Genomic DNA, 10,264 nt, shown 5'->3' with positions numbered 1-10,264 from the left:
AAGCATACACTGCCACCTACTGTACTGGAGTGGGACGCTGGTCACGGCCTCCTTATTCGTCTATCTTCTTCTATGATATCATGGCGGTCCGTAAACAAACGTTTAAAGCGCATGCCGCCACCTTATTAACACAGATAGTAGAACATCTTTGTTATTAATCTATTTCTCTTATCTAGCCCTTTGTTTCCACCTACTGTTCTGGAGTGTAAATTTATTACACCGTGTGACACAAAAGGGAGAAAAATCACTATACCAACAAACCACAATGTGGCCCTATCTGATCCTACACCAGGCTGGCAGACTGGGAGGACTGGACACTATCGTTTAACACACCTTGTAACTCCTCTGCAACAAAATCTTGTACACCCAAGTACTTCTTTGCAGCTGCCACCCCAACATCTACTTTCTGTGATTTTACGTTCCATTTCTGCGGTACAGTTGACAACCATGGCTATGAATGCTAAGAACACAACCTTACTGAAACCTATGTTATTCCTATCAATTCAATTCAAAAAGGCTTTATTGGCATGGAAAACATGTATTTCCATTGCCAAAGCAAGTAAAATAAACAAAAGTGAGAAGACACAAAACAACAACAAAAATGATTCGAATTTTACAGTAAATATTTCATTCAAAAAGGCTTTAAAAAGATAAAGACATTTCGTAGTGGAGGCTGCTGAGGGGAGGACAGCCCATAATAATGGCTGGAACAGAGCAAATAGAATGGCATTAAACCATGTGTTTGATGTATTTGATGGCATTCCACTGATTCCGCTCCAGTCATTACCACGAACCCATCCTCCCTAATTAAGGTGCCACCAACCTCCTGTGATTTCAAGTGTTAGTATATATTATCAGTCATGCACAGTGTTTTAGCAATGTGCAAATAGTTATAGTACGAATAGTAGGTAAAGATAAACAGATAAATATTGGTGGTATTTAAAACATATGTGCTCCACATGGTTACCCTTTTCTCATGGCAACAGGCCACAAATCTTGCTGCTATGATTGCACACTGCAGTATTTCGCCCAACAGATATGGGAGTTTATCAATGTTTGGTTTGTTATCAAATTCTTTGTGGATCTGTGGGAAATATGTATATCTATACATTTGGCAGGAGGTTTGGATGTGCCACTCAGTTTCCACCTAATTTTGTGGTTCATTGTCTGTCTTCTCTCTCCCCTCAGCAAAATAGGCTGCTGAGGGGACAATGGCTCATAATAATGGCCGGAACAGAGCAAATGGAATGGCATAAAAAAATGGAAACCATGTGTTTGATGTATTTGATACCATTCCACTGATTCCGTTCCAGTCATTACCATGTACCCGTTCTCCCCAGTTAAGGTGCCACCAACCTCCTGCGCTCGAGAGCCAGGTCTGCCAATGGTGGCCTCTCTCAATAACAAGTCTATGATCACTGAGTCTTTACATAGTCAAGGATTTTCTTAATTTTGGGTCAGTCACAGTTGTCAGGTATTTTCTGTTTAGGGCATAACAATTTGCTCCGTTTTTTAGTTGATTATTTCCAGTGTGTCAAATAGTTCTCTTTTTGCTTTCTCATAATTTGATTGGGTCTAATTGTGTTGCTGTCCTGGGGCTCTGTGTGGTCTGTTTGTGTTGGAACAGAACCCCAGAACCAGCTGGCTGAGGGGACTCTTCTCTGGGTTAATCTCTCTGTAGGTGAGGGCTTTGTGGTGGAATGTGTGGGCATTGCTTCCTTTTAAGTGGTTGTAGATTTTAACGACTCTTTTTTGGATTTTGACAACAAGCGGGTGTAGTCCTAATTCTGATGTGGTTTTCTGGGTCTCTGTGCTTTTGGTTGGATATGTTTCTCAATTTCTTTCTCAGGGTTTTGCATTCTTCATCAAACCATTTGTCATTGTTCATTTTGTTAGGTTGTCTGCTTGACACTTTTAGACTTGATAGAGAAGCTGAAAGGTCAAATATACAGTTTAGGCTTTTTACTGCCAAGTTTATAGCTTCACTATTGCAGTGAAATGTTTTGTCCAGGAAGTTTTCTAAATGGGATTAGATTTGTTGTTGCCCAACAGTTTTTTGGTAGGTTTCCACTACTTTCCTTCCATCTATAGGGTTTCTTAATAGTATGCAGTTTGGTTGGCTTGATGCCTCATGATAGACTATTACTTTGTTCAAGTAGGCTGTGATGTTGATATGATCTGATAGGGGTGTCATTGGTCTGACTGTGAACGCTCTGAGAGACTCTAGGTTGAGGTTTGTGATAAATTAATCTAAAGTACTAGAGCCAAGGGATGAGCTGTAGGTGTACCTACAGCTGGTAGACTTCCTCTCGAAGTCTACCATTGACAATGTACAGACCCAGCGTGCAACAGAGCTGCAAGACTTGTGACCCATTTTTGTTGGTTGTTTTGTCATAGTTGTGTCTAGGGGGGCATATTTGGGAGGGAATGCTGTCACCTCCAGGTAGGTATTTGTCCCCCTGTGTGCTGAGAATGTCAGGTTCTTGTCCAGTTCTGGCATTTAGGTCACCACAGACGAGTATGTGTCCAGGGCCTGGAAATTATTGACATTTCCCACCACAGACAGATGCTGGCAATAAGACCGCACTCAGTCAGCTGTATAAGGAAATAAGCAAACAGGAAACCACTCACCCAGAGGCGGCGCTCCTAGTGGCCGGAGACTTCAATGCAGGGAAACTTAAATCAGTTCTACCAAATTTCCATCAACATGTTAAATGTGCAACCAGATAGAAAAAAATTCTACATCAACTGTACTCCACACACAGAGATGCGTACAAAGCTCTCCCTCGCCCTCCATTTCATAAATCCGACCACAACTCTATCCTCCTGATTCCCGCTTACAAGCAAAAATTTAAGCAGGAAGCACCAGTGACTCGGTCTATAAAAAGTGGTCAGATGAAGCAGATGCTAAACTACAGGACTGTTTTGCTATCACAGACTGGAACATGTTCCGGGATTCTTCCGATAGCATTGAGGAGTACACCACATCAGTCACTGGCTTTATCAATAAGTGCATCGAGGACGTCGTCCCCACAGTGACTGTACGTACATACCCCAACTAGAATGGATTACAGGCAACATTCGCACTGAGCTAAAGGGTAGAGCTGCCACTTTCAAGGTGCGGGACTCTAACCCGGAAGCTTACAAGAAATCCTGCTATGCCCTGCGACGAACCATCAAACAGGCAAAGCGTCAATACAGGGCTAAGATTGAATCATACTACACCGGCTCTGACGCTCGTCTCATGTGGCAGGGCTTGCAAACTATTACGGACTACAAAGGGAAGCACAGCCGTGACCTGCCCAGTGACACGAGCTTACCAGACGAGCTAAATCACTTCTATGCTCGCTTCGGAGCAAGCAACACTGAGGCATGCATGAGAGCATCAGCTGTTCCGGATGACTGTGTGATCACGCTCTCCGTAGCCGACGTGAGTAAGACCTTTAACAGGTCAACATACACAAGGCTGCGGGGTCAGATGAATTACCAGGACGTGTGCTCCGGGCATGTGCTGACCAACTGGCAGGTGTCTTCACTGACGTTTTCAACATGTCCCTGATTGAGTCTGTAATACCAACATGTTTCAAGCAGACCACCATAGTCCCTGTGCCCAAGAACACAAAGGCAACCTGCCTAAATGACTACCGACCCATAGAACTCACGTCCGTAGCCATGAAGTGCTTTGAAAGGTTGGTAATGGCTCACATCAACACCATTATCCGAGAAACCCTAGACCCACTCCAATTTGCATACCGCCCAAACAGATCCACAGATGATGCAATCTCTATTGCACGCCACACTGCCCTTTCCCACCTGGACAAAAGGAACACTTATGTGAGAATGCTATTCATTGACTACAGCTCAGCGTTCAACACCATAGTGCCCTCAAAGCTCATCACTAAGCTAAGGATCCTGGGACTAAACACCTCCCTCTGCAACTGGATCCTGGACTTCCTGATGGGCCGCCCCCAAGTGGTGAGGGTAGGTAGCAACACATCTGCCACGCTGATCCTCAACACTGGAGCTCCCCAGAGGTGCGTGCTCAATCCCCTCCTGTACTCCCTGTTCACCCACGACTGCATGGCCAGGCACGACTCCAACACCATCATTAAGTTTGCAGATGACACAACAGTGGTAGGCCTGATCACCGACAACGACGAGACAAGGAGGTCAGAGACCTGGCTGGGTGGTGCCAGAATAACAACCTATCCCTCAACGTAACCAAGACTAAGGAGATGATTGTGGACTACAGGAAAAGGAGGACTGAGCACGCCCCCATTCTCATCGACGGGGCTGTAGTGGAGCAGCTTGAGAGCTTCAAGTTCCTTGGTGTCCACATCAACAACAAACTAGAATGGTCCCAACACACCAAGACACTCATGAAGAGGGCACGACAAAGCCTATTCCCCCTCAGGAAACTAAAAAGATGTGGCATGGGTCCTGAGATCCTCAAAAGGTTCTACAGCTGCAACATCGAGAGCATCCTGACTGGTTGTATCACTGCCTGGTACGGCAATTGCTCGCCCTCTGACCCCAAGGCACTACAGAGGGTAGTGCGTACGGCCCAGTACATCACTGGGGCTAAACTGCCTGCCATCCAGAACCTCTACACCAGGCGGTGTCAGAGGAAGGCCCTAAAAATTGTCAAACACCCCAGCCACCCCAGTCATAGACTGTTCTCTCTATTACCGCATGGCAAGCGGTACCGGAGTGCCAAGTCTAGGACAAAAAGGCTTCTCAACAATTTTTACCCCCAAGCCATAAGACTCCTGAACAGGTTATCAAATGGCTACCCGGACTATTTGCATGGCTACCCCCCCCCCCCCCCCCTCTTTTTATGCTGCTGCTACTCTCTGTTTATCATATGCATAGTCACTTTAACTATACATTCATGTACATACTACCTCAATTGGACCGACCAACCAGTGCTCCCGCACATTGGCTAGCCGGGCTATCTGCATTGGGTCCCACCCACCAACCCCTCTTTTACGCTACTGCTACTCTCTGTTCATCATATATGCATAGTCACTTTAACCATATCTACATGTACATCCTACCTCAATCAGCCTGTCTAACCGGTGTCTGTATGTAGCCTCGCTACTTTTATAGCCTCGCTACTGTATGTAGCCTGTCTTTTTACTGTTGTTTTATTTCTTTACCTACCTATTGTTCACCGAATACCTTTTTTGCACTCTTGGTTAGAGCCTGTAAGTAAGCATTTCACTGTAAGGTCTACACCTGTTGTATGCGGCGCACGTGACAAATAAACTTTGATTTGATGGAGAAGCTGTCTTCATTAAAGTATGGGTATTCAAGTGGGGGGAGGTAGCACACAGGAGGACATTTTACTCTGTTGAGGTCATTTCCTTTAGAATTTCTAGCCAAATGTAAAATGTTCCTGCTTTGATTAATTTAATAGAGTGTGTTAAGTCTGATCTCTGTGTAACACCTGGTAATTTGGTGGCTGGGACTACAAGCTCCCTGTAACCTAGAGGGCAACCAGTGGGTCCATTTCCTCTATACCATGTTTCTTGCAGGATGACAATGTCTGAATTTCTGATTACTTTGGTGATGTCTGGGTTCCTGATCTTTAGGCCGAAAGCAGATTACCTCAGACCTTGTATTTTCCAGGATGAGATAGTAAAAGCTTTGTGGTCCATAGTGTCCAGTGTTGTTATTTGTGTGGTTTAGGCTTGGACCAATAGTTGTGAGCAGAGCATGTTGAGCATCTGATACATGCCTCTTAGGTAACAGGATTGGGCTTGGGTGAGTGTAGGAGTGGGGGTTTTGCCTATCACTCTCTATTGGGGTCGGGCTACTCACAGGGAGCCACTTAGGATCCCTCGCCCTGGACCCATAGGAGTTAGCACTCCTTTCCACGGTACCCTACTCCAGAGAGCAAAGCAAGTCACAGGTCTTGTCCTGAGGCACGCCGTGTAGATGGCCCTCACCCCTTGGACGGAAGACACACAGAAAATCATCACCAGTCCATTTCGAGTTACTTTCACTGATTCAAGTTTCCAGCTTCCTCTGAACCCATCCTGACACCACATATGGTTCAGTCAGAAGGCAAGTATCCATTCTCTCCAAAAATCTCACTACCACTGGGCCAGAATCATCCTTGTCATCATCGCGACGAGGCTCGTACTCGGCATCTTCACTGCACCTGCCACCGCAGGTAATTCATCCTCACTCTCGTCAGGTAAAATTTTGGAGCTACCGGTTGCGGTTTTTAAATTTTTGTACTTCACACCAATCTTCCTCAACACACAGCTTCCCTCTACACTCAACTGCTTTCTTTCTTCCTTGCTGTCCATTACCACATCTCCATGCTTTTTCCACTCTTAAACCCGCTGTAATAGGAAACTGTTTAAATGGTTCTTCCATCTTGAATTTGCCGCCATGTCGCGTCGACTCAAAAAGCTCTACCAGCCGCCATTACTCCTCACGGCTCGCAATATTGGCGTAGCTATTGTGCATTATCACCAATATTTGTATATACCAGGACTTTGATCATCAGTCAACCTACAGTGTATTGACATTCATATTGCTATGTATAACCTTACCTATGGATCATCATCTTGGGTCCATGAAACGGGGTATTAGCGTACTCAGTGACACCCACAGAACACAAGTGTGAAGAGTTTACACAAATATTAAAGTCGTAGGTCTTATTGCAGGACTTTAACTGTGGGAAATCACCCCCCCAGTCAGTCTATTGTGCATATTGGTCATTCATATTGCAATGTAGCCTACAGCCTTACCCCATTTCATAGACCCAAGATCCATAGGTATCAGCCTACTCAGTGACACCAACATAACACCACTGTAAAGAGTGTACACAAATATTAGCATCATAGCACTTATTGCAGGACTTTGACACCAGTATGAACTGAGCCACATTAGCTCACTAGTCAACCTACTAAACTCAACAAAAAAATAAACATCCCTTTTTCAGGACACTGTCTTTCAAAGATAATTCGTAAAAATACCCCCCAAAATTGGATTGTAAAGATCTTCATTGTAAAGGGTTTAAACACTGTTTCCGATGCTTGTTCAATGAACCATAAACAATTAATGAACATGCACCTGTGGAATGGTCGTTAAAACACTAACAGCTTACAGACGGTAGGCAATTAAGGTCACCATTATGAAAACTTAGGACACTAAAGAGGCCTTTCTACTGACTCTGAAAAACACCAGAAGAAAGATGTCCAGGATCCCTGCTCATCTGCGTGAACGTGCCTTAGGCATGCTGCAAGCAGGCATGAGGACTGCAGATGTGGCCAGGGCAATAAATTGCAATGTCCGTACTGTGAGACGCCTAAGACAGCACTACAGGGAGACAGGACGGACAGCTGATCGTCCTCGCAGTGGCAGACCATGTGTAACAACACCTGCACAGGATCGGTACATCTGAGCATCACGCCGGCGGGTCAGGTACAGGATGGCAACAACGACTGCCCGAGTTACACCAGGAACACACAATCCCTCCATCAGTGCTCAGACTGTCTGCAATAGGCTGAGAGAGGCTGGACTGGGGGCTTGTAGGTCTGTTGTAAGGCAGGTCTTCACCAGACATCACCGGCAACTATGGGCACAAAACCACCATCGCTGGACCAGATAGGACTGTCAAAAAGTGCTCTTCACTGACGAGTTGCGGTTTTGTATCACATGGGGTGATGGTCGGATTTGCGTTTATCGCCGAAGGAATGAGCGTTACACCGAGGCCTGATCTCAATCCCATTGATCACGTCTGGGACCTGTTAGATCGGAGGGCTTGGGCCATTCCCCCCCAGAAATGTCCGGGAACTTGCAGGTGACTTGGTGGAAGAGTGGGGTAACATCTCACACCAAGAACTGGCAAATCTGGTGCAGGCCATGAGGATGAGATGCACTGCAGTACTTAATGCAGCTGGTGGCCACACCAGATACTGATTGTAACTTTTGATTTTGACCCCCCCCTTTGTTCAGGGACACATTATTCAATTTATGTTGGTCACATGTCTGTGGAACTTGTTCAGTTTATGCTTCAGTTGTTGAATCTTATGTTCATACAAATATTTACACATGTTAAGTTTGCTGAAAATAAACGCAGTTGACAGTGAGAGGATGTTTCTTTTTTTGCTGAGTATATGTGTATTGGCATTCATATTGCACTGTACACCCTTACCCCATTTCATGGACCCAACATCCATAGGTATCAGCCTACAAAAGACAATAAGTAGTTAATTTGACCAACAGAAAAAAGTTGAAATCGCACTGTGGATGTATTAGATTTCAGAACTGTGTTGGGGGCATACTTATACGCCCTGTACAGCTTAACCTATTGATCTTGGGTCCATGAACTGGGGTATCAGCCTACTTGTGACACCCACAACTCTGAAGAGTTTACACAAATATTAGCGTTGTTGCTCTTCTTGTGGGACTAACTGGGAAATCACCTCACTATCCAGCCTATTGTGCATATTGACATTCTTATTGCAATGTACAGTGTGAGCAAGACAAAGGAGCTGATCGTGGACTACAGGAAAAGGCGGGACAAACAGGTCCCCATTAACATTAACAGGGCTGTAGTGGAGCACGTCGAGAGTTTCAAGTTCCTTGGTGTCCACATCACCAAATCTATCATGGTCCAAACATACCAAGACCGTCGTGAAGAGGGCACGACAAAACCTTTTCTCCCTCAGGACACTGAAAATATTTGGCATGGGTCTCCAGATCCTCAAAGTTTACAGCTGCACCATCGAGAGCATCCTGACCGGTTGCATCACTGCCTGGTATGGCAACTGCTCGGCCTCCGACTGCAAGGCACGACAGAGGGTAGTGCGTACGGCCCAGTACATCACTGGGGCCAAGCTTCTTGCAATCCAGGACCTATATAATAGGCGGTGTCATAGGAAAGCCCATAAACGTGTCAGAGACTCCAGTCACCCAAGTCATAGACAGTTTTCTCTGCCTCTCCTAAAAATTAGCGATGTAGAATTTCATGAACCCAAGAGCCATGGGTAAGGCTGTACATTGCAATATGAATGTCAATACACAGTAGGTTGACTGGTGAGCTAATGTGTGTCAGTTCACACAGGTGTCAAAGTCCTGCAATACGTGCTAAAATGCTAATATTTGTGTAGACTCTTCACAGTTGTGTTCTGTAGGCTGATAGCCCATTTCATGGACCCAACATCAATAGATAAGGCTGTACAGGGCATATAAGTATGTCCCCAACACAGTTCTGAAATCTAATACATCCACAGTGCGACTTCAAAGATTTTTTTGTTGTTAAATTAACTACTTATTGTATTTTGTTGAATTAATGATCAACATTCCAACCTTGTTTAGCAGGATATATTCCAAATATGGCATTATTCCACTATTTGTATCCGTTTGCATGTTTCAATGGGAGCCTTTTATTTTGAAGGCGAATTGCACATTCCGGACACTTTTGTGGCTAATCCTTATTGTGGCTAGCTTCACACAGGTGTCAAAGTCCTGCAATACGTGCTAAAATACTAATATTTGTGTAGACCCTTCACAGTTGTGTTCTGTAGGCTGATACCCCATTTCATGGACCCAACATCAATAGATAAGGCTGTACAGGGCATATAAGTATGTCCCCAACACAGTTCTGAAATCTAATACATCCACAGTGCGACTTCAAAGATTTTTTTGTTGTTAAATTAACTACTTATTGTATTTTGTTGAATTAATGATCAACATTCCAACCTTGTTTAGCAGGATATATTCCAAATATGCCATTATTCCACTATTTGTATCCGTTTGCATGTTTCAATGGGAGCCTTTTATTTTGAAGGCGAATTGCAAATTCCGGACACTTTTGTGGCTAATCCTTATTGTGGCTAGCTTCACACAGGTGTCAAAGTCCTGCAATACGTGCTAAAATACTAATATTTGTGTAGACCCTTCACAGTTGTGTTCTGTAGGCTGATACCCCATTTCATGGACCCAACATCAATAGATAAGGCTGTACAGGGCATATAAGTATGTCCCCAACACAGTTCTGAAATCTAATACATCCACAGTGCGACTTCAAAGATTTTTTTGTTGTTAAATTAACTACTTATTGTATTTTGTTGAATTAATGATCAACATTCCAACCTTGTTTAGTAGGATCTATTCCAAATATGGCATTATTCCACTATTTGTATCCGTTTGCATGTTTCAATGGGAGCCTTTTATTTTGAAGGCAAATTGCAAATTCCGGACACTTTTGTGGCTAATCCTTATTGTGGCTAGCTTCACACAA

This window comes from Salmo salar, chromosome 11 (genome assembly GCF_965601325.2).
Source record: "Salmo salar chromosome 11, fSalSal1, whole genome shotgun sequence".
NCBI lineage: Eukaryota > Metazoa > Chordata > Actinopteri > Salmoniformes > Salmonidae > Salmo > Salmo salar.
This window is presented reverse-complemented; position numbering follows the sequence as displayed.